This window comes from Acyrthosiphon pisum, chromosome A2 (genome assembly GCF_005508785.2).
Source record: "Acyrthosiphon pisum isolate AL4f chromosome A2, pea_aphid_22Mar2018_4r6ur, whole genome shotgun sequence".
Classification (NCBI taxonomy): domain Eukaryota; kingdom Metazoa; phylum Arthropoda; class Insecta; order Hemiptera; family Aphididae; genus Acyrthosiphon; species Acyrthosiphon pisum.
Genome location: NC_042495.1, coordinates 52,908,118 through 52,934,848, shown reverse-complemented (window position 1 = coordinate 52,934,848; position 26,731 = coordinate 52,908,118). Strand labels below are relative to the sequence as shown.

Sequence of the window (26,731 nt, the reverse complement as noted above, 5' to 3'; positions counted from 1 at the left end):
TTCATGTCCAATCGCACATCCCGTTAAAACGTCAGCTTCAATAATATTTTTAGTTAGATGTAAGTGACGCAATAAGTCACCAACGACCCGTTGGCGTGCTATATTTATTGGTGATATTATTGGAATTTTGTGCTTCACTGGTCAAGCTTTTAAAGATATTTGAGCACGATATAATATTACACCCACTAAGATATACGCTTCGATTGAAAATTATACGTACGAAAATGTACACACTTTTCACTATCAACAGTGTCCTCCGCTTAATAATATAATAGTATTGTGATTTGTGATGCGTATTTCTATTGCTCCGAAGTCCGAGTGAGATGATTCATCCATGTGTTAGTAATATTATTAGCTCTGACAATATTTGCTGGTACACATTCCATACACCCACTGAAATAAAACTTTGCAAAAAATTGTACCGAGTGATAAAACACATGTTCGTCAACAATAAAAATCGCAAACATCGAGATAGACAATTTTTTGTAATTTATATAGCTGTAATATGTCAATATAATGTATTGTATATTATTAATATGTGCTTGTGAAACAGGGAAAAAGAGATAAAACGAGACGAGGTGAATGGTGCAATATTAGGGCGGGATAAGACAGTATGAGCCAGCAATATCGGGAGGGAAAAAAATCCTTAACAAAGGCGGTTGGAGTACGTGTTACTATATTATATGATACAAAAAACCCTACTGTTATTTTATATTATTATAATATAAAATACTAAATACTAAAGCTCATAAACGTTCACCAAGGGGCGTGTATCGCGAAGATTTGACGTGTTGTTTAAACGTAAATTTAATGCGATATTGTAAAAATCTCTGTAACCCACACATGACGTGTATTATGTTGTGATTGTCTATTATTATGGCACCACAGGCGTACACCGCAGTTTAAATATCGTACGTTATCGTCAAACTTAGTACCTACGATGATATATAATATATAATGTAAAAAAAAATATATAACACGTGGTCTGCTGAAGCTGATAAAAATCTGCACTGAGTTACAATAATTATACTTACACACCCTGTGGTCGTACAGTGCTGCGGGGTACAATATTTCGGGAGTATAAAAATACGAAAAATCAAATCCAAGTAGTAATAATGTATGATAGGTCGACCACGTGTTGTTTGACCGACTCACACTCACATTCACACATGGTATCCGCGTTTCATTTTTCTGCACGTCCGTCCGGTCCTCTTGCAGTGTATATAGTGTTATATTATTAACATTATCTTGACCGGTTTAATTCGCGATATTCTCAACGATTTACTGCACAGCATAAATAATTACACTTAACTAATATATGTGTTCATCGGATGTCTTGCGAGTGCACATAAGACGCTTGGGCAAATTTATATTTATGCTGGTCGAGTGCAATATGATTAGTTATTCGTCATATACATAAAAATACCTATGCGTATTGCGTATAACTAATCATTTAAGTTAGAGGGGGCTGGAGTCGAATAATGTGAACAGAGTCAAGAGTCACCTCCACACAGCGATAACAATATTAAAATTGAATATTGTTTGTGTAAGTTTATAAATCAATCATAAGGGTGTTTTTTAAATTGTACAGCAAGAATAAAAATATTATAGGTGCACATAGCTATAAGTATAGGTACATAACTTATAATAACACGTATACTGCACATTTGCCTAAAAATCTAAGTGGGATTCAAACAATTGTGGGAGGACTTCATCCCCCCCCCCCCCAATCGCCCCTAGAGTTACACCTTAGGTTATGTATAGTGACGGTGGTGTAAGAGTAGTATGATTTTTTATTTTATTCATTAATCGCGTGGCAGTGGGGTGCATTGTGCATAATAATAATATAATTATTATTGTAGTTATTTATCTTACAAAAAACACAAGCGACGTTTTTCAGAACGAACATCCTGCACGCGACGCACACATTTGTGTAAGTATATTGTAATATATTTTTGAATTTTTACGGTAACCGAATATAGTATAATTATTATTCCAGTGCGAACATTTCAGCACTGAATAGATACTTAAATTGTTGGCAAACAAAGATGCGCGCATTCGAGGGTAGTCGACGGGTGCCACCCCTCCCCTGTAAAGTTCTGAAAAAAAGATCATTTAGTTTAATAATATACAGCCTTTACTATACAGATAATTCGAAATTTCACTGCCAGCATTACTTTAAAGTATATATAATATCGATGAACTACTACCTTCCGAGCCGGAGTCGACAACTTATTTCGTCGATTCCGACCGAACGCCAGAAAATCGAGCGCACTTCTACTATGTACGCACGCCGCTTGTAGACCACTTTAATTGTAAAATTTAATTTTGTTCGAGACGGGTGTTTGACGTCGTAAGCGCCACAGGGGTAGTGCGCGCGCCCGCACCCATCGAGACGTTTTTGCGACAGGCTTTCTCTATATTTACGCGCACGCGAAAAATATTTACTGTTGCTTTTTTTTTTTGCTATTAATATTATTATTCGTTCTCCCTCAGTATTTCTACACCGCCGCCGCCACCGCCACGCTGTCCGTCCAATAATCGTCGCCGAACACGTAACTGTGTTATTTCGTACACAAACCGTGCGGTTGTCCGCCGCTAAACCCCCGCACACCGCGCTCCTCGCGCACTCGTCGACGTTCACTTAACCCAGATTTAATTCGATTATATACCACACACACACACACGTTCATTATATACCTCCACCGCACATATACACGTGTGAGCGTGTCTGTGTATATTATACATATATTATTCGTGTGCACCTCCAGCAATAATGTAACGCTCTGTTCCAGTTCCCCGCGGACACGGTCAAGGTTTTTAGGGTCTCCCCGCTGCAGCACATGACGTACTGTGCGTGCCGCTGCAGTATTACACGGCCAAGACACACAGGGTGATCCATTTTAAGTGTCCATGCTTATATTATACTTCGAGAAGTCTTAACTGTTTTGAAAATATTATCTTTAGGTACACGATTCAATAGCATTGGATAACAACACTTTTGAAAAACCTCCTTTTTACCGTTATTCGTTTTTTAACGTTTTTTTAATCGCGTACATTTTTAATATCATAGTATTATTCAAAACATACTCATATTTTACAGTGATTTCATTAATACGTGAATTTTCAAACAGTGATTATTGGGTAGTTTTAACTTAAAATCTATACGAGATATAAGTATTGGACCAACATTATTCAAGGTAACATCATTCTATACTCCGTTCATCTATATAGTTTATGGATTATGTACTTATAAATCATAATTAATTAACAACTCGTTGGAAATTCGAGTATGTAACGGAATCACTGTAAAATATTCTACTGCTGAATATGATATAAAAAATAAATTATGTTGTGGAAAAAAATTGAAATTCTTAAAAATCAATAAAAGAATAAAATGGAATTTTTTCAAAAATAATATTCTTTTGCGATGACATCTGCAAATTATTAATAAAAAAAAAATTTGAAACGATATGTTTGCTGATATGTTTACGCGTAAAATATGTATCACCTTGTAATTTGTATACATGACATATAATAATTATTATAACGTACATTATCCGTTTCGTAGCTGCATGCGCGCGCCCATTGCAGACAGACGGACAAATAACATTCGCACCACACATATAGACACTGCACGTTCCTATATATACGTATACTATTATTATATTATATCAGGACCAAGGTATACTCGTGCGTAATAATAATATTATCGCGATCGCTGTTTGCTAATATAATATATATTTGATATTATACCCATAGGACCATATAGGATCTATATATATATATTACAGCGGATCCCATAGGATCGTTGCAGCGCGGCTATACGACGATCATTGCTGCAGGCTAAAGGTAAAATAGACGAAAAGCGGGTGAACAAATTGAACACGCTATACGTACTTCGAGGGAATTGACAGTACCTAACATAATTAAATAATTATTATTATGTTATCATTCGATTATCGTTCGCCTCAGGACCAAATCTTGGTCGTGGTATATACGCGCGTGCCAATTATTTGAGTGGTGTTTGGCACTCGTCGTCCATCGTTGATCCTGCAGAGCTTCCACGGCGCCGTTGCGCATTGCTGGTTCGCTCCACTACATAAACCATACATATATTATATAAATGGCCCTATACGATATAAGGTTTATATCATATATATATGTATATAGAACGGGAATAATATTATTATATCTCTCGAATCGCGTTATTGTTAGTACCGGACAGATAACAGCTGGTTTTAATTGTACTATATATATATATAAAGTAGGTATATTCGTACCATAGCCGTAGACGCGTTTTAGCCACGACCCGGTTTGAGTGAAGTCTGAAACGTGAAAAATTCGAATCTGCAGTATAGACTAACTGCTATATAGGTAATATATTTACCGGTAATATTTTGGTGCTGTACAGCAGTCGTTTTTAAAATTCGCAACACAATAATATAATATAAATCTTGTTATTATTAACTGTTTTTTTTTTTTTTAAATTATTTTTTATATCCACTGGCTGCCAGGAAAAACGATTATCGTTCGTCCCACATTATAATGCGTAATACACTGCACCAGTTCGGCGGACACAACCGACTCGATATTTTGCCCCATTTTATACCTGCAGTATACGCGGCGGCAATTTCACCGGAACATGACTTTTTCTCCCCCCGAGGTGCGTCTTCTAGTAATCATTACACGCACGCGCATGCATATGTTCGCATAATTTTTTTTCTTATATATCCACGACATCTTCCGAAATTTAGTTAATTGCATTTGCAGTTCCTTTATACGACTTTCGCCTGAGCGGTAATACGCTTCGGTGTGTACGCATATATGTGCCTAATTTAAAAAAAAAAACTGCACACGCACACCCGTAAATCTTCATAATAATGATAATGATATGTCGATAACGGATTATACAATTTCGAAAACGCTCATGTTCACTATAATAGGTACGTATTTGATAATTTATATTATTACATGAAAGCCAAAGACCGTTGTGTTTTTAGTCACTACCGCGTATAGATTTACACAATGACCAATTTCGTGACGGCGCGGACTGGAGTACTTTCAAGAATAATGTGATTGGATTGTCTATCGAGGAATTTGCTTGAGTCTGGAGTGATTTCTGAATTTTATACGGTAACATTATTTTACGATTATAATGTTAAATCCCGTTCAGAGTTTTATATGCAATATATCAAATATTGTTCTGATTAATATATATATATATATATCTCATTATTTCCATAGGTATTGTATTGGTTATAATATTATAATAATTGATAGCATGCCGTGCGCATTGTGATAAAAGATTTTTAACGGTGTTCTGTGCGAATGTATATACAGATATAGGTACTAATTACTATTTTATTACGAAATCCGCGAAAATAGGGCGTATACCGAGGAGATAATAAAATGCCCCATTGTAGTATCCACGTGCGATTTACGGTCCATACAGCTACGTCACAATTCAAATAATATTATCTTTCCGCACCGATGTTTATACACTTTGTGTAAGCTATAATATACATGTGACTGTATACACAGATATTATTTCAACGTGATCCAATATAATAATATTATAATGCGTATAATATGATATCGATAATATTAATGTATTATTTAGTGCATATATTTCAGTCGTTTGGCTCCAATGTAAAGTGTATACGTCTATATATATATAGGTATAGAATATAGATAGTGTATAATATATAGTGTAAATGTATTTAGGTAGAGCCGAAAATGTGAACAATTTTCCGTTCTTTTCCGTTTCCAAATTCAACGAATTTATTATGAGTTTTTCTTTGCAAGCAATATAAAATGGCGTTCAATAGATAAAACCTATCCAATGAAATTTGTCGTTATATAGATTCTAAGATCAAACTTAAAATAAGGTTTCGTATTATTTTCAACGAAATTCACACCGGATGGATTGTCTAATATATTCTCGAGCTAAAATTAATTTCGTTAATTAATTTAACAAAATACACCCACTTTTTCTGTTATTCTCCGAGTAGGTAATAGTAATTATATTCATTGATGTAAGTATAGAAAGATTTTTTTTTTTTGTAACTAATTAGCTATTTAAAAAAATTAATTTCACCACAATATTTGTTGTAAAGTACTCAACCGACATAATGTACCGCAACATTTACCATTTTAGTTGAAAATAACAGGATTTCAATATCTCGGGTTTCACAAAAAAATTCATAATTTTAGGCTTTTTCATTAATTCATTTTTCTAGTTATGAGTTAGCATAATAGTATACGAGTAAAAAACTCAAATCCTAAATTGCTAGTAACAACAATAAAAACAAAAAAGGATAATAATTATTGTAGCCAATTGTATCGTTTATTGCAGCTGACTACAGAGCGTATACCCACGCATAGTCATACTGAAGTATTCGTTTGATAGATATAATAAAGTGATAATTCAGTAAATGTATAGTATAGAAGTCTGAAGTATTCGTTTGAGAGATATAATATAGTGATAATTCAGTAAATGTCAAGTATGGAGGGATGCTAAACATGTACTATATTATTATGATTATAACACACGTCTTAAAACGATATTGTGAATACTCGTGTATATTATTATGGATAATAATGAATGAACGTAGTGCGGATGACTGGCGAAAGTGATTTGTTTTTTTGTGTTGACGTTCGATGAGAAAGACTTGAACAACGCGCCTGCAGGACACTGTGCGCAGGATTAACGGTTATAATTTTAAATTAACTGCGTGTTATAATCCTATACGATGGGACCAGTTCGAGTTCGTGTATAATTCACGCGTGCAGAATGACTGCGATGACGATGACGACGAAGACTGATGTCGGGTCGTATCTGGGTCGACAAGCGACGAGTGCGATGAATGAAATATTATCAACAATGACCGAACGTATCTGCAGACTACGTTGCAGAGGCCACCACTATAAACCGACTATGTAGGTTTAACGGAGGAGCTCGTGTTTAGAGATTATAATATTATGTACTCATATTCTATGAGATAATGGTAAATCGTCGTGGTGCCACGTCGTGTGTTGTGTGCAATAATCATTCGGGTCAGAAAATTCGATTAAAATTGAGGCGCTGCAAGCTCACACGTGTTTTAAAAAACCATTTCCGGCGATATCTTATCAGCAGTCTAACGCCCTCGTACCCGCCCTACCAATATAGCATGGCCGCATATAATATTTCATGCATGCTAATCTTAATGATTCATTCACCAAATAGAAATGTGTCGTTTGATAATAATACTACATTATGCCAGGACATCATCATGAGCATAAATTGACATGGCATATTTTTCAATGTTATGATGTCTTCTATACTGCATGACTCTAATTAACTTCTTTTTTATACCGCGGAACAGCCTGAAAACATACGGTGGTAACGAACTTCAATCGATTAAAATGACTACGATTATGTTTCATTACGCAGCGAATCGTCTGAAAACTCTAATTTTATTTCAAACCTAGAACTATACATATTGTAATACCTATATATTTGATTATGTTATTATGTTTAACATAATATTTACCGAAGCAATGGTGTTAAGTAATACGTACTTAGGTGTACCTGTGCACGATTTTTAAAATGCAGGTAAACCGATATATATTAACGTTGGTATATTATCGTGAAGCACATAGTTTAACGATGATTTGATTTTAATGAGCCGTTTAAATTTTAGTGCCCCAAAATATATAACCTCCGACTTAATGATGCGTTTAACGATGGTTTTAAGAACTTATATAGTAGCTGTTACGGACGGCTGTGAAGCTATATCTATATAGGTAATAAACATTTATTTCGTTTTTCAGATTATTATGGTTTAATAACATCTGACCCCGATTTTAAAAATGTACACAATTTCCAAATGTGTTATGAATAAACCTCATGACTATAATATTATGGATGTGATAAAAATTTTCGTAGATTATAAATTATAATAAATTGTACGTTTATTCGCATAAGTTCCGTTTAAAGCAGCCATTTTTGATTTTTCATAATCAATATAATATTATAATATGCAATTATTACAAATCGTACGAGCCTATAAAACTATATTCTGATAATTATATGAAATGTGTATTTGTTGTATAACTATTATGTTATATAATATAAGATATATTGATTTATATTAAAAAATATGATTTGTGATACATTTTTTACTATACCTATATAGTCGTGTTATTGTGAAACGCGAGTATTTAATTCCAGCCCTTAAAGTCTTTAATGTTTTAAATTGCACACTACGCTGGTCAAGGGCAGACAACGAAACTTCTAATAATAATGAATCGTTGGAGTTTGCGGTAAAGAGCCCAAAATTACGTTTATGAATTGCACGCTATATTATAATTTATGAAATAGTTAGGCTCCTCCTACCTACTTATTATATTTTTCACATACCTATACGGAATACAGATCAATAGTAAAATCTAAAAATAGGACAAAACACCTCAAAATAATTATGCAAATACGGTATATAATATACATAATATATCATTACAATATATATAGTACGAAACGGCATCATATAATATTATATTCCATTAATTATTCATTATTTACGGTTTTTTTTAAATGCTCTAAAATTTTATTTTATTTTTTACTATTAATATATTTTAATTTTTTACTAGAAATTAAGTCTTCAACTTCTAGGTCATTAGCCTACATTTACAATAAAAATATCGTTGCTTAAGATGTTATTATTATTAACCTCGTATTATGCATACACTGTGGTGTTTGTTTTTGTCTCAACTTTTAACCCTTCTTTTTATTCTAATACTATTATATTGTTACAGTTATTTCACTTTTCACTGGTGAATCAGCGGTCGTAGATATTTGTATACTCGTTTATTTTTGGCACGTTTCTACTCGCTTGGACACACTGCCGAGTGCCTAGAGTCACAGTAACTTTTTTGTTGACTTGATTTATAAGTCAAAAGTAGAGTGTGGCCCCGAATTAAAACCACAGCGCTCATATTCTTCTGTTTCTTCCATGGTTTAATATAAAAAGGTCAATTTGGCCGCAGCAATTTTGGCACTCAGTTTTCCTGGACCGCTACGCGGTGGAGGCGATGTTATATAAGTACACTGTATAAAGTTTAAGTATAAAAATACGTATCGGTGTGTGTGTGTGTGTGTGGTGTAGAACTGTATACGATGACGCGGAAACCCAAACCATCACTGTAGTTTAATACGCGGAAGTTTAAAATGGGACACCGGAAGTCTTGGCGCGACAGCAAATCAAATCGCGGTCATATCGCATGGTTTGACGAATTTTTGGGGAAAATCCAAAGAACCGTCAGTTTTTGGATGCCATGGCGTGGGTGGCTAAACGACGTCATTCAATCAAACGGTTTTTAATACGATTTATTCCTTTCCCAACTGTGGCGGGACCTCGCATAGTCGCATATGACTTCCATCACCTACTATAATTAACTGCTCTCTCCCTCATTAGAATAAATTTAAAACACCTTTTTTCATATCTTGGTTTTTTATAACACTAGCTGTTCTTTACTCCAATGACGTCATCCAATACGTAAAGGCCGTCCTTGTTTTCGTCATTCATATTGGTTTAAAAATGTAAAAATGTATGAACTTTATAGATTAACGTGTCAACTGTTTACTCATATATATATCTACTCTTTTTATTTTTTCTGTTTAATTATTAATCTAGAATGGTCTAGAAAGTAGAAACGGTCTTTAATAAAACAAAAAAATAAATAAAATACAAAAACGTATACTTCTAACACGAAGCAGACGACAACGATAAATGCTTTAAAATTACCGACGAATGCACCTATATAGGTGATAGTGATATTATATCACGATACGTAAATTAAGTAAAGTAGACTGCATAGTGAACAGCTATGTATAATTTTACTCGTATGATATTATATCAATATTGTTTCGACAAGGTATTGACGCGTGTGAGCTGGTTCGATCGGAGAATGAGATCGTGACAGTATAATATTTCGACAGCCGTGGTTCCTTTCACGGGTCCTAAATTAAATTATCTACCTATTCAATTATTATAATATATAACGTAAAAACAAAAAAAAATCTTAAATACTCGCAGCGTATAGTAATCTCAACATAATGATGTTATATCGGTGGTAAATTCAAATTACGATCGAAATTTGACGGCGACACGACTAGGTATATATTATGATAATATATGTATACTGTATAGATACCTACGCAGTATAAATGAGTTTGAAATTTTAGTATCTATTCTATAATGCGCAAGCGACTTATGTCGTGTCGTATTGGTTTGGTCGTTTGCGAGAAAAAAATCCGACACATACTAGCGTATACCTATATACCGTTATATCGTTGATTCATTACAGCTCGTACCTACCAGATACTGGTTTTTACAGGTATGCGCCAAATACGGCAACTACATATGCTGTATACTCATTATATAGTTAACTCTTTCGTCTTTGTTTACCTATATATATATTATATGTGTATATTATTATTGCCTTGTACGCGAATCCGGTGAACGCGAGACGTATTAATCTACGAGCAGTCGGTCATCAATTTAACCGTTCGCAAACCGTTTTGAGATTACAAATAAATAATAATATATAATAATAATAATGCTGCTGCGTAATGCGCGCGCATATCGTTTCATTATATTCTCGCAGTTGCGATGTATGCCCACTAACATCACCGCCGCGACTTTAAGAAAATAAGCACTCGCATGACGTGTTGACTCCGTCTTACTAACACACATTTTAAATATCCAGAGTAATCCATTTTATCGTCTTTCTTAATAATATTATAATAAATTTAAATATTATGCAAGCTAAAAATAGGTAATAATATTATCATCTAGAGTCCCACGTTGAATTTTTTAATATTTTAATTTTTAAGCAATATATAGGCAAGATCATTTTAAATTTCACAAAATATTGTTAATACTATAAAATGCTCATAAACGAACATTATATATTCTATACACTCTTATGACGTCAATAATGAAGTGGCTTTAATTTAAAGTTTTAGCTTTGATGATTTGTGCAAACAAATTAACTCTTACATTTACAAATATTTACATTCATTTGGAATCGTTCACATCAAATATCACACGTTATTATAACGTCAGCCCCGATTGGCCCAGTCAATGTCCATACTATGTCCCTGATAACGATTGTTTCCTACTGCCATATAACTCGTATAACGATATTAATATTATGGTGACGTCTCATCGGATGGTATAAGATCATAGTATTGTTTCAAAGTGGGCTCCTCCGGAATGAAGTCGATCAATGAAAGTATGAAACATACGTTTCTTGCGCGATAAAAACTATAGAGAATATTATGAAAAATTACAAACAAATGTCATACCGGTTCGATCCCGACTACGGGTGGCATTTTTCTTTTGGCAGTCACGGTGTCCATCTCCCACCCGAACATGTAAGATACCTACGGGTGTCAACTTAAAAATGCTGCCAAACACAACAAACACTCACATGTAAAAACTCACCTTTCCAAACCCTATCACCAACACAATACAACCCTACAGACAGCTAATGGCCATAGATTCCGGGCTTAAGGATCAATAAAAAAAAAAAATGTCGCTCGGGCATGTTTAATTTCGTTACAATATATTCCGATAACGTGTGTCGTTTTAAGCGCCGACCTTGCAACAACAACCCACACGCACGCACGAGTAAGAGTTCATTGTATGGTAATTTTTCGAACCTGTTTAAAGCGGGCACGCAAAAAAAAATGTGCAAGTTATAAATGTAATATTATGTATTTAAATAAAATAATCCGTCGTCTGGAAGGGTGGTGGTATCGGTGATATCTGCAGAGTATACGAAAAACCCATTAACCGTATAAATATTTTATGAAATAAGATATTATATTCACTTATTGGAGAATTGTTTGTGATTTTGCCGAAGAAACAAAATACGAACGCGGTAAACCCCCGCAGTCGTTTTTCGATGTCACTGTCGCATTACCGGAAAATTCCATAGCCTCCGCAAATATTATGTCGTAATATCTGAACCTCGACCAACGGGATTACAATATTTTTCAATACAACTGTTGGTACGAATTCGTAATAAGGGCTCTCCCTAGACTTCCCACATTAATAAGCTTCTAGAACTTTATTTTTAAAAGTGATTTTAAGATTAATTTTTTATTTGTTTGATGCCAGTTTGACAATATTATTATTTTACTGTTAATATACATATAAACACAATTATTATTATGGATGTATGAAAAATACTTATAGGTACCCAATTCCGGTAAATACAGTCCATCAATCGCCAATTTCAGGTATGCCACTGCCGCGAGATTATGGGGTGAGATGATATCTATATTAATATACTAGCTGAATTCCAGTCATGTATAATTGGACCCCCCCCCCCCCATATTACCTATTGCATACATTTATTACCGATTGTTTATAATTCTTGCTTTCTAATAAAAAAAAAAAACTAGCTGAATATCCAGGACAGTGAACAATTTTTTTTGTGACAAAGCGTATAATATAATATTATATACGCTATAAATAGGTGCATCTTGATTCTTGGTATGAGTGTATCTCAGTTTTAGTGTACCTCAGTTCACGGACAAATCGACGCCATAATTCGTCCTAAATGGACTAGTCACGGATTGGTTGTAGCACTTGGTATATATATATTTCTTTTACGTGGTTTAAACTTAACTTACTCTCTAAAATTTTATGATATCTCTAAAAACTTGTTTGAGGACCTCTTTGAAATGCGAATTTTGTAAAATCCTTTCTTAGTAAGGACTAAGGATGTATGTACCTACATCATAAAAAGAAACTACTGACCAAATGACATGCTCATAACTTCCATAGTTCCGGCATGATGAATCAGTCAGTCAGGACTAATTTTTAGATTCTACTATTATAATTTGTAACCTCGACCAATTATATAAACAAAAAAAATCCAACGTGGATCTCAAAATACCTTTTTGAGCACCTCTTTAAAATGCGTATGTCGGAAAAGCCTTTATTATTTTTGCACATCTAGATCATTACAGAGGAACCACTATTCCAAATTTCGAGTTCATACGTTTTGTAGTGTTAGAGATGTAATGACGATCAGCGAGCTAGTAGTATTTATATATATATATTACAATATAGCCATGTAATGTTGATATGTTATATGCATTGTAATCCACCCGAAAACGATTATAATTAACAATATAAATCACTATACGACGGAAGGTATATGTTATATGTATACAGTATACTGTAATAATATACTACATTGATATAGTGGCATAGGTCCGCTCCGAAATGACATATATTAGATTAAATCCAGCGTGCGTGTTTGAGAGGTCTCGACGACTCGGCAGCGGCATCGCTCATTAATGTATTATTATTATTTGAGGTATTTTCTCCAATATCTATATTATTGTTAATTACTGTGTGTATAAGTATGTAATACGGTGAATACCTATACAACTATATAGGCACTGCTGCAGCTACAACACTAGGTATACAGCGGTTAAATACTTTCGCGTGATTTAGAAAGCTGTTTAACCTAACTTAAGAAAATCGAAACGTTTTTCAAAAAACCTCGAATAAATCGGACAAACAATTTTCTCCCGGGGGAAAAAAAGCTGATGTAGAATTTAGTAGGAACAATTGCGTTCAAAAAATTGTTTACTACATTCATTATAAAATAATATCGTCAAAAGTGCGCAACTGCACCAACGCCCAGTAGCGGTTCAAATACCTTTTACCACATTTGTTGTTGTTGTTGTGATTAAAACTATAAAAACTCCATTCGATTAAATGTGGCGCGGTGCCGTTGCGTGGGTGGAATATAACTAGTTTTAAATATGGTCCAAGGTTTTACTGGTCTAGTCAACGTACTATATTATGATAATAATTACCTAATACTATAAGTAGATAGGTACGGTATATTATGTATGTTTTATATTTAGTTGTTTTACATTGTAAAATAATGTCATTCCGACGCGAGAGTGTTGCCAAAAAAATGAATAATAATTAATAATATAATCATATTATAGTATACCATACGAGTAAGTATTCCTATACACACACACACACACACACACATATATATGTATAACCTATACCTGTACTTTGTATACAAACCAAAAAGTGTAATGATTGTCTTGTCTTTACCGGCCCGAGGGTGAGTACCGCATGTATGCTTGGAAATAGTCATATTATTTACCTGTTGTACCTACCGGACGTATTATAACATATTGTGATTAATATAATAATAATTTAATTGTGTGTATGTCTAATTAATATTGGTATTCTTCGGCGTAACAATCTGGTGAATATCAAGCGAATCATTTCATTGTTCGGCGGTATTCGCTTGAATAATTTACTATCCGTCCGAGTCTTCAATAGCGTATGTAGGTAGGTATAATAAAATCAATCGTTCGTCTTCGCACTCGCGGGGTGTCCCCCATATAATATTATAATGTCCTATTTCGTTATTTCTTTTTCATAATGGTAAAAACGATAAAAATCTATCCGGCGGGTATTAATGTATTATAATGTGCCTATATCATCAGTCTTATATTATAGAACGCGTTTTGGGACACGCACAGACAGTGCACCATGGTCTCTTTCTCTCGCTCCCTCTCGCCCATTCTTAAAATCAATTTGCTCGTCTACACAAGTCAATAAAAGCGTAACTGTTAATAGAGAGTTTATACCGATTGAGACAATTGATTTACACCTGAATGAAAAAAAATTATTTTTTTTATCATAGGTATACATTTACTAATTATTATCACCTATTATATATCGAGGTTGCTTAACAATTTAAATAAAAAATTATTATAATGTTAATAAATACGTGGTCTGTATATTGGTACGTAATTTATTTTGTTATTATACTTATTACATATTATTTCGTTTAGGAAATCCGTCGTATTAAGTTCGGGTTATGCCCACTAAAGCAATATTACTCGCTAAGTCAAAAATCGGCTAAGCAGGAGACTTAATAAAAAAAAAAAAACAGTGTTTAATTTGTTTACGATATTTATACCTCTATGCATCTGCGCTTATATATATACATTCCAGTGATATTTTCCCGTTCATGTTTTTTTTAATAAACGTTCGGTAATTGCGTCGAGTTATTTTTTTTCTGTACGACGGTAAATTAAAAAAAGTAAATTATGCTAACGTCCTTACAATGGGTAAAAAGCAATAACTGCTGATATTGACAAGAATATCTCAAGGTCGGAAACTGCAGCCGTGAAGAGTGGACTTTATTCTCAGGGGAGCTTACACCGTTTTCTTTCTTTTATATAGGTACGACTATACGAGTGGGGAAGGTTCGCTTGATCTACGGTACCGGCGATCCTATAATAAAGGATTTTTTTCCCTCCAGAAAATCTAAGAAAATGCGGAACACACCGTATCCAGCGCCAATTATATATCTCGAGACTAATAATCAGAGCGTTTATATAATAAAGGTATATGAAATATTTGAGTTTGATCAATAACTCGAGGAGAAAAAAAACAACAATAGTTATAATAATAATATACCTGCAGATAGACAGATAAGTCACGAAGCAATTTTTTTGTTGTTTCCGTTTTTTCACGTCGAATTGCACTCGTCGTCTAGCTACTGACGTCTACTGATTTCGTTGCATATTCCCAAGCTGGTCCCCAATCTTAGTGATCATCGTGACGGGTTGCACGGAACTCCAACGTAATGTGTCCCTAGAAAATTCTTAACTGTCGTATCTTGATTTCAGTATCGTCTCTAGATAGATTCAGGTAATTAGGTAACATATCGAGTATACGTTCATAATTAAAAAAAAATCCAATCTTAGTTGACTCCTAGCGACGTAGCGACGTCATAATATCTATCTATGGTATGCCGAATTTAAGCCCAATCCGTCCAGTGGTTTGGGCTGTGCGTATAGATAGATCAGTCAGTCACCTTATCCTTTTATATGTATATAGAGATAATAAATTATTTTATGTTGTGATCGACTCATATATTTTAATTGTAAAAAACGCTTGCAACCATTTTCGATATATTATTCTAATGTATCGAGATTCGCACCTCGGTGTATAAATACGATAGTTATTAGACTTGATCATTTTATGATATTTTTTCGTCAAAACTAATTAATATAAACAAAGTATAAAGTTCTTTTATTTTTGTACGCTCTATATGTGCATCTGTTGACACCGTAAAACACGCACACGAAGCGTCCCAGGTACTTTATATACGTCCCAGGTACTACGCCTATATAGTGAGTCATATATAATACTATAATTATTATTTTAATATACATATGACGCCATGACGGACGACAAAGACAGTGATTTTTTCTCACTGGGCGCAGAACTTTCAACTTTTTCACCGACTGAAACTGGAACCACAATATTATTACTATTGTACATATTCGTACCTAAATTTACTATTAATAATAAAATAATAGAATGGCTATAATAACCTCAGCACAAACGAGCGTGTATATAAACACGCCAAGTCTTCGTATAGGTACCTTTTGCAGAGTATAATAATGCGTGATATATACGGTAGTATGTTTTAATATCCTCGTGCATTTCACGCCGGAAACGTTCTATTTATGCTAATCGAACGATGTGGAAAAAGAAATGTTACGGTTTTTTTTTTTTTTTGGCAGACTACAGTGGCGGTGGCGGAGACTCGTATAATATACATGTAGGTATTATAATAATATTATTATTTTATATTCGACCCGACCTGAACGATACCGGGGTGACGGTGTGAGTACCTGCATATTTATACCTATATAATATGCGCCGAAGACGACGCCCGACAGAGTGGTCTTTCACAATGATGATGTGTCGAATTATACCTGTTGCAGCGTGCAAAGTTATGGCGTACCTAGGTACGGCGAATATAGGACTGGTATGATACTGGTGTATACCGACCGTTGCGAAGTTTCTAGTGGCAGACGGAGGCGCGTATATCACGAATTTCCGTGCCGATCAGAAAATAGCGGAAAGCCATAATATCATCGGCAGCTAGCTGCACATACCTTTTGACGTGCAGATTATAGCTATGGTATATCCAACGATCGACACCATACGTATATATTATTTTCATAGCTGCAGCCGACGTCGTAATAATGTGATAATTAAATTGTCCACGCACTTTCCTGTACACACGACTACAACACGTCGAGTGGAATGTACGGCGTTCGGGCGCATTAAATAATTTTGGCCCGCGGGGCCGCGCGACCGCGACACGCGTAGAAAGCTGACCCTGGTCTAGAAGAAATCGAGAGCAGTTGTTCAGCGCACGGGCACGGCCAAGGCAAACTTTTTTTCCCTTCCTTCGACCATCTCTTTCCGCCGTCCGTATAATATTAATATATTATTATACTCTACGCACGCATAATATTATAGGTATCTACCTATACATATCGTATTATCAAAATTGCACCGTTGCACGAGACACTTTATATGCACAGGAAAGAAATTTACCATTGTAATAATTAATGATTTCGGTTAGCCCAACCTCAGCAGTGTTCTTAGATCTTGCACTAGCACTATGGATATGTACTCATCGAGCTAACTCTTAAATACGTGATCTATGTATAAACCTAGAACCCCGACTGTATGGGCGATTAATTCAGATCGGGTTATCAGTCATTCACGCATGCGCAGTGATAACCAAGACACGCGTAAGACATTTACCGTCATATTATAGTTAAAGATTTCGCTTTAGGTTAGCCTAACCTTACTACCTTAGAAGTGTTACACTTTATCGTAACACCGTAAGTCTATAACTATATGCCTGTATAATAGGCATGGGTGTACCTACCAGATATCGCGTGTTGTTCGATAAATGACTCATCAACCCCCGTATAATATACAAAACATATAGGTATAATTAAATATTAATAATTTAAAATTATATATGCTACATATATTGTTGTGTCATTGAATGCCGCGGCGCCTGCGAATCACACGCGTTTCGCTATGGTGTGATGTCGGGACAAGAGAACGAGGCGAGAATTATATAGAAGGAGCAGGAGGACATCGCGCGGTCGATTCGTCCCGCTGCCCCCCCCCCCCCGCGCAAAGCGTCGCAGTGTGTGAATAGAAAAAGACGCGACGATAATATAGTACCCAAACGTAATCGACCTCCAACGGAACACCTCCGCCGATGGTAATGAACCGCCGCTCTGACCAATGATGTTGTTATTACTACATTAGTGTACATAGCATTATAATATACAGTACGTTTTACCTATACATGTGGGTCTGTGGGTGCGTGTGTACGAAATCGGTTCACGTACTCTCATATATTGATATTATATGTTATAATAATATGAGATCGACACATGCACACTCTAGAAAATCGCCGGTCGTTTTACCCGTAGATACATGGCAATATGTAATAATAGTATTTTTATATAATATTATATTCTATAGTATTGTAGACTTTGCTCGGACGTCGTGTGTATAATATTATAATGACGTGGTGGTATACATATAATAGGCGTCGCCAGAAATAATATTATAGTCAACCTCGCGTACCTATACAGCATTACTGAGCGACAAAGAAGAAAATACTAAGCGGACGATTATATTGTTTATACCTACTATATAATATTATACGGTGACACGCGCTTTTTGAAGAGGACTATACATAATATTATAGAAGAGCACTCAGTGACGCGTAAACGCAATAATACCTTAAGAGGACTCGCTACCCGCATGCATTTGTCATGTACGACATGGAAAATTATTGTCGTTAACTAGTTTGCTGAATAGTGTGCTGTCATTTTTGATATTGGAGTGAATAACAATTGATCTGTTATCAGACTTTTTGGTAAGACCGTTGTCTTTGTTCAAGTGTCGGTGATTTTTTTAGATATTTTAATTTTAAAGATAGATATTAGGGTTATGTGAAACATCTCCAATAAAATGATCGTATCTCGCTTGAAAACCTCCAGCAAACCGCCCGTCATTTTTCCCCTAGATACATGCCAATATAATAATAATATTTTTTTTATATAAGAATATAACATTTACGACCATTGAATGTAGTTATTTCTTCTGCCGGAAAAATCTACACCTATACTGTGTACACATACATTTTCATTCATTATTCTTTGTCATTACAGCTTTATTGTTCGTTTCGCTGTTAGTGGGATTATGTGACGGCCATTTTACAAGGAATTAACATAATATATTATAATATCGATTGGGTGCCCGCGCAAGAACCGTTCGTGTGGAATGGTCTAGTTTGTTTTTCGGCGGACAGGTCACGCGTAGGATTTGCAACTATTTAGGACCGCATACATGACGAGGAGGGGGGGGGGGGTGGGGACTTATATCCGCTAGTCATTGGAATGTGCGCAGATACAGCGACATCCACATCATTGACGAAGACTTGGCGGCGTCAGAGTGGCTTAGGATTTTCAGTGTTTTTTTATATTATTATTCTTTTACTTTCGGAGCATCGAACCGGTCCGCGTCCTAGAATGGCCGGACAGACGGTGGCGCCCGCGCGTCCTTGGCTGGCCTCGCAGGTGCCGGATGTGCGTGGAAGCTCCGCGGGAATATCCGCAAATGATAATTTATAATAATAATTATTACATTATCATATTATATATACAATATACGCTAACGTTTTTTTTTTTGGTTTCTAAATAATGTTCTTCGATAAAACGGGATTTTTTTTATTTAATGACATTTCGTTTAAAAAATCACGTCATCGTGTATACCTAACGTAGAAATTCATTCGAAACAAAATATGTATTAATTCGGTTTTAGCAGTTTTTTCTTAACATTTTATTACTTATAATATTATATATAATATGTATATATAATGTCTACTTGATGGTTATGCAACTAGTTTTATAATTAATACATAGGAATGACATTTGTGTATACATAATAAAATTATATTCTTTATTTTAGGCATAATATTTTATACAGTTGCATAACACCAACAGGATGTTTTAGATGGATTCGTGATGAAAAACACGATAGTTATAGATAGGCACATTACATCCGATATCTAGTTCTATAAAACGATGGATTTTGATATTCATATACCTAATGAGTATATAATATAATATAATAATTTATGCGTCAAAACTATCGTATCAAATACATTTTTATTCGTCGACTATACAAGTTGTAGTCCACAACAGACAATAATAATTACTATTACAGTAGGTATTGCGTAACAACTATCCAAGTGATTATGTGAACGTCATGAGAAAGGCAGTCGATAGTGTGGTAGTGGATGATTCGTGTCATCGTTTAGCCACTGAAAAAATATTTAGCTTAAGAGAACGTCGTACCCGCATATTGTGTTCTCTCGTTGGTTTTATACGATGATATTTTAACTTTTAAGTGAACTATGAGCGTATTTAAATATTAATATTTTACATATTCAGGATAGTGATAACCCACAATAAAAATTAAAAATTAAAATATCCAAGGGCGTAGCTAGAAATTTCATTAGGGGAGGGCAACCAAGTGTATTTTTAAATTTTTACACCAATTTAAAATTTTGTTGAACATTTATATATTTATTAGCCATGAACCGCGGAAGGGGGCAATTGCTACCCCTGCCAACCCTTGCCTAAGCCTCTTAAAATATCGGAAAACTCCAACGAGAGGATACAGTTAATTTTCTTATATACCTTTAAATTTGATAATAGGTCAATTCGCGCTGACCACACAAAATTAAAACTATTGAACGTACATTTCCATATGTTATGCTTTAGTAAGACAGAGACATAACATGCAAGAACGACGTCTAGTTCATATAACATGCAAGTACGACGTCTAGTTAGTATAACATAGGTACTCGACACTCGTGTCTACCTTGTAATGCCTCATATATAGAGTGGACCGGTATGACTTCTATATAGCACACTTTAAACATCGCTGCAATGTTCCTATAGTTTTGCCTTTGTAATGGATCTGACTATCTGAGACAAACGAACCTTTTTATATTAATGTGACCGCATACCTGTACAACATTATTATATATATATATATTATATATGACAGGAGAGTATACGGTACTGTCCTTGATTAAAGTTACCCAATAGTCATACTCGTACACTCATATACGTCAAACATCAAACAACAATAATATGATTGGTCATCTTTGTCATGATCGATAACAAGGTCTCGCCCATAATACGATATACATATTATTATTATATATGTAGGTAGGTACTTAGTTATTTGTACACGTACATAATTTATTATATTATATTCTTAAACAATTTACTAGGTTCCAAAGTGACCAAACACAAACAGTATTATGTATATATAATAATATTATGTATGTGATTACTAATTACTATAATTATATATAATAGGTACATAATATAATTTTAAACACTTAATTTTGTTTACTTAGGTACATATATATGTAATTTCCAAATAAATACTGCACGTATAATGGTAGAAAATATATGTTTTAATGGTGCATAATATAATTTTTTACCTATAGCTACTGCAGTATTGCAGTAACTGTCTTAAACAACATTACCCAACGGCTAAGTGCTAACTGTAATACCTACATAATTGTTTCATTTGAAAAGTCAACTGCTGTCGTATAGTATTTTTGAGGTTAATCAACCGAGTTAAAAAGTTATTGAAAAAAAGTAAAAACGTGATATACACTTGTACTACATTTCGCAACTAGGACCTATTGTATACGACGTCATGTACCTATTATTTATTATGTAGGTACCTACCACCTACATTTGCTTTATCGGCACAGTGTCTACGACTTTTGTTGCGATTATTATTACACTTCAGGACAATTGTGTTTGTCGCGTTAAAACCTTGTAACGGGGCGTATATATTATTGCGCGTGTTGTAATCTCCTCTACCGGCTGATTTGAACGGAGACAAATTCGCTCAGTCCTCTCTCGTTTACCTACTACCTATACCTCTGTACAATATGTAATAATATTATGTAGGCAGTGAGAAAAATAATAATATAACAGGACCTACCGTAGTGAACGATACTTGCGCGCGTCGTTCACTGCAGTATCTATATAATTCATATATTATGTCCAACTGTTCCGACTGCAACTATATAATAATATATTATTATTATTATTACATTGTAATAGTGTTTATGTTTTTTTGTTTTTTTTTAACGCATATTGGTATTGTTTTTGTTACAGACGGTAGACGTCGAGGTCTCGAAGCTAATGATCAATGAAGTAAGTGCAGACGTGACGAAAACGCGTGCAATTATTATTTACATTAAGTATATGAGTTTTATAATAATATATCAAAACTGGCTCGGAGAACAATATAATAATATGTGGATTGCGTCCTGGGTATTATTACTTATTATGATCATGTTCTTAAAATCCGAATTCATGCTGTTGTAATGATAATTCGTGTATACAGTATGTAAGTATATACGACATATACTAGTTTGGCATACTTACACCAGATTTTAAACCTATATGATGTTATATACACTTGTACATACGTACCACATATATGGTTGAAGTATATAATATAATACATAAAGCGTGCACCGGAATTATGAAATCTATATATTATAATAGCTAGGTTATACAGCGAAACTTCAATATTTAACGAACTTCCAATCAACAAAATGTTCTGTTTAACAATATATTTTTGAGGACCAAATCAAATTAGAACCACATTTATTTAATGGTATTTAACAAAATTCTCTAAAATACGGATTTTTTTTGGTTCCCATGAGGCTTCGTAATATAGAAGCTTCGCTGTAATATCATGCTACAAAACATTATATATTGTGCGGTTTTGTATAGCGAGAATTTTGCTTGAGAGAAGGGGAGGGGGGACTATTAGGTGAGGCTTAACTAGGATCCCTCATGAGTTTGGTACTAATATTATACACATTTGAGGGAAGAGGTGAACCGATATACTTATACCTTAGTCGTAAACGGGTAAACGAAAATAATACATTGCACTACATATTATAGGCCGGCCAGTTATGGTGTTAATTTATCACTACAGTATGCCTACTTATAAACGCCCTCTCCCCCGTCCCTCCAATGTGTATAGGCCATACAACAGTATTGTCTATTTGTCTCGTACACTAACGTGTATACTGCATATGACATTATAACAATATAATATTATTATTAGTACGCATAAATAGCGACCTGTGGCCACTCTCCAGTATAATTTTATATTCTAATTTATAGTTTCGCAACGATTTTCGTGGTCACGCGACAAATGCACTATAGGCGCATTGCCGTGGAGACTTTTGGCCTTCGGCAGGCGGCAACGATTCTCTTGTATGAGTGGTGGTGTCGGTGGTTTGGAGACCTCGGAGACGCCAATCAGTAGCGATTCTTCGTTAGAAAACTTAAAAGGAAAACATTGTACGAAAAGTTGGTCGTCAATAATCACGTAGCAGTACATAGATAGAGGCGGACAAATATAAATATAGGCGTAGGATGGGAAGGAGTAAAAAATCTAAACCGTCTCCGATATTCACGACGGGTAGTATAATATTAGCGAAAAAAGTGTCTCTGGTCTGTAATCCTACAGTAAATAAAAATATATACAAGAAAGCCCATCATGTGAAATAGTAAAATAATATTATATACTTATAGGTATACGGTGTATATATTATAATATACTGCACGGTTTGCGGACGAAATCGCTGTAACGGATGACCTTAAACAATTTAAACGCGCGCGCGTATTTCAGTGCTGCGGGTTTGTTTTTTTCTTTCTTCTCTTCCCAAGTACACCGTCGTTATTTTAGTCTAATCCGAATTGTTTTTTATTTTTTTTTATCATTATTATTATTGTTGTTGTTGCTCGCCAGAGCGAGGTGCTTGACCGAAAACGTATGCACACACACACACTTCACACGGCACACGTAGGTATATTATAAGCGACGACGAACGGCTCGTCCTCAATTATCCGCGTGTAAACGACGATGACGACTATATAATAATATAATATGTTTGTTGTCCGACGACCACGTCGGATGTCAATACAGCTCAGCGATATATTATACGACTTTACGATGATAATAATATTATAATTACTCTATACGTGCATATGCACTGGTCGACAGTACGTAAAATGATAATAATAATATACCGTTTGATGAAAAATAATATATTCATCGCGTGCAGACGCTGTCATAATAATTTTACAATTCGTCGCCGCCGAAACCGTGTAGGTGGTAAACGAAGACTCTCAGCGTTTCTTTTATATAAAGATTACTGTCTTTTATATACCTTTGTTTTAATTCGTCATGTGATGTTGTGACATGAGTCACAATATAAGCTACCAATGCAATTATTATGCCTTTTCTGCTAATAACCAAATAAAAGATGTATTCAGGACTCAGGTTGTGATTACCTAATAATTTTGTAGCTTTCAGGTATTTTTTTTAGAATAAAAGAAACGAATCAATTATTTACAGTGTAAATATGATATAATAAAAATTAAAACATGTAAATTACACATTTTAAGTAATATTAATACATAACTACAACTAATAAGGCGTTTTTGAATTGTTATTTTAGTGGAACTATTGTGCCGCAATCAATACTAATTACCCAGCTCTAATTTTATCAATAATAATATAATATACGCATTTTCATTACTCTGTGAAAATAAGTAGACACGACGAGAGTATTTTTCTAGTCACACGCTCTTGACGTAACTTCTTTAATTTTTTTTTTTTGTATTCGCCATTAGATGGTTGTATTATTGTATCTATAGTTTTGTTGCGATGTCAATCGTCATTGTTTTCGCCGAAAAAAACGTCCCATCAGTCGCTGCTGGTTCCATTTAAATACACCGCCGTTTCAATAATACATAATATTATTATAAATTACAATATACCTATATAATAATCCTTATTAATGTGTATTGTATATTACCTTAATACAACAGAGACGTGTAGCCATGTAGGATTAGTTTGTAGTGGTAGTTCGATTAGTCTGTTATCCATCGGCGATATCATGAAAAATATGATATGTTCACAAAACACTGAAAGCATTTTCCAATATTGCTGAGATTTCGAGGAAGTCCCTTCGGCCCTCAGTCCTATGACCACCCCTGGCGCCCCCTGACTACGCAACTGATGTCATAATATATTAGACGGGCTGACCATTATCGACGGTAACGTCATTAAAATTTCGATTCGTATACATCATTACCGCGGTTATCTTACTCGTAGATAACCGTGATTATAACCTACACGGGTCGTTCCGAATAGACTGCTTTTCGCTGTCGCCCTCGCCACTGCAACTTTGATTCGCGACGGTGATCGCAGAGTCCTGATGACCCGGTTCGGCGAATTGTTTGCCGTGGAAACGTTGGGTCGTGATCTTCTGCTGCTGCTGCTGCTGTGGTCGTTTCTCTTACTCTTCTTCCGCGTCTATAATAATAGTAATATAATACTCAGACGTACAATCTATACGTATAATATTGTACATTATATACTCTCAGAACCGACGGCGACTTCCACGTATACGTACACCATCTCCATACACGTTCCGTCGTGCATTCAGAACACGCGAAGTTTGTTTCGTGCGAGAAATAAGAATAATAATCGGATACATAATGTCGTCGAATTTTTACGGCCTTCTGGAAGAATGTTTATTGTATATTCCGTACCGTCTGCTATAATTATTCATTATAGGTGCCTTATATTATAAGTATACTTTTATAATATTACTGTTGCTCGGTAAAACTTGCAGGGCCAATTTCCTTATTTTGTGAGATAATTTGAAAACGTAAATTGACTTGTTTGAAAACCAAAATTATGCGTATAACGAAACACACTATATATTATGAAAAACTTAAGATACATGTGATTGGCAACTTTGATTTTAATAAACAGTAAATTATGTTATTTTTGAAAAACAAAAAATCCTACTTGACATTAGTTCTTTTTTACCAAGACGTATGCTGTGATCGGTCCATCATCGTGGGGCAATCGAGTGGAAACGCTAAACGGTGTAATATTATATTGACTGCAGCCGTTTGTTATCTGTTTATCATAACAGATATCGAGTACCTATACATTACAACTTTATATTATATTACCGTCCGTGAAGTGATGACAATTATGCCTCGTACAGATCGAGTATTACGGAACGCGAATAAAATTATTATTTTATAAAAACGTGTTTTTTCCTGTACATTTAACGCAAATTAATTGTACGTACAATTCTGACGTTGGGCGTATCAAGATGCAATTTATTACAATAAATTACCAATTTGAAAACAGTGAACCAGCTGCAGTATCCACTGTGCACAGCACAGAGCTGCCGAGTATATAATACACACGTGCGAAATATATTTGGAGCAGAAAAACAATCCGTTTGAAACGTCAATGTATAATAATTATGATATGATATCGTATCTATATAATCTATACTACTATATCATCATTATGTTACTTAGATTTGATTAACGACTATATACATTTGAAGATATTTTTCGCACAATTTGGCATCTGATCCGAAATGATTTAAAAATTGGTTCGAGTTACACTTCGGTTTATCACATTTAAATCTTCAATCAAAAACGAACGGGAATCAACATCTCCTAGATGTCTCAAAGTATACTCCTATAGGAGCCATTAGTGCCCATTGTCCGCAGAGTTACAATACATATTACAGCTGAATATCATAATATACTGCTTGTGTGTTCGTGTCGACACTGATTTAAAAATGTATAAATTAATTGTTTAAAGAAATGTAGAAGTAGGTA

General features: G+C 34.6%; 1 protein-coding gene across 2 annotated transcripts in view; it reads left to right on the top strand.

Annotated features, from left to right (window-relative positions):
• The window catches only part of LOC100159373 (beta-1,4-glucuronyltransferase 1), a 72,131-nt gene that overhangs the window by 14,147 nt on the left and 31,253 nt on the right, over window positions 1-26,731 (top strand). For both annotated transcript variants that reach the window (XM_001942626.5, XM_029490795.1), the window contains one exon: window positions 22,163-22,201. The gene's annotated coding sequence lies outside the window, so the exon portion shown is untranslated. The remainder of the gene's footprint in view (window positions 1-22,162; window positions 22,202-26,731) is intronic.